The following is a 921-nucleotide window of genomic DNA, read 5'->3' on the forward strand; positions in this document are numbered from 1 at the left end:
ACGCTAGGTAAACTAGGAGCTTGAACCAGAACTACAGTTGGCTATTGTTATAAATGGACTTCAAAAATCACCATTAATCGTATGGACTCGAACACCTGTCTAATGGGTGTCTGCCAAAACTTACTTATGCCCGTATTATGTCGGACATTACAAAGTTGATAGCTTATTTACCGTGATTCCAGTCTCAATAAATTGCCTGATATGAACCAGCGTCGATACCTCAAATCGTGCAACTGTAAACTGTCTTGGGTTTTGTATTTATCAATCGTTTTTAATCTGAATATGCCATCTGATCGGATACCACTGTCATATTGTCTACCTCAAATTTAATATTTTGATGTGGCATTTGGCCTTCGATATGTTGCCTACAAAGGCAAGTTTTGGTAGGCGCAACAGCCTTAATATATTGTTAAGTAATTATAATAACATTTTTAAAACGCTACAATGCAATATAGTTTATATATAGCTGTGAGAGCGATGAGACCGACGAGTTTTAGATAATTATGATGGAAATACTTTATTTTATATCAAACTGATAAACGCACTGTAAACTTGGACACATAACCTGAGGCAGAATAATTGAGATAGATAGAATTGACAATATCGGTAGTTGAACATAATGTCACTTTGCTGAAACTCAAGCGCGTGAGCTGCTAATATCATTGCTATTTGGGAGTAATTCTACATCAACAGTACGTGGCATGAAACAACGATACTATCACGTAAACAAAACCAAGTAAATATAAAGTAGTGAATATGAAGTATTTCCTTTGGTGGAGTGGTGTTTGAGCAACACTACAACCGATTTTTTTTATTGGTTTAGACTGCACACTGCAAAATCATCAAGTAATGAATATAAAAACAATAAAACGTTTGATAATAGTGTTAGGGCACGAGACATCACTAAATATTCGTAAAAAA

The sequence above is a fragment of the Phytophthora parasitica genome (genome assembly GCF_000247585.1).
Source record: "Phytophthora parasitica INRA-310 unplaced genomic scaffold supercont2.3, whole genome shotgun sequence".
NCBI lineage: Eukaryota > Oomycota > Peronosporomycetes > Peronosporales > Peronosporaceae > Phytophthora > Phytophthora nicotianae.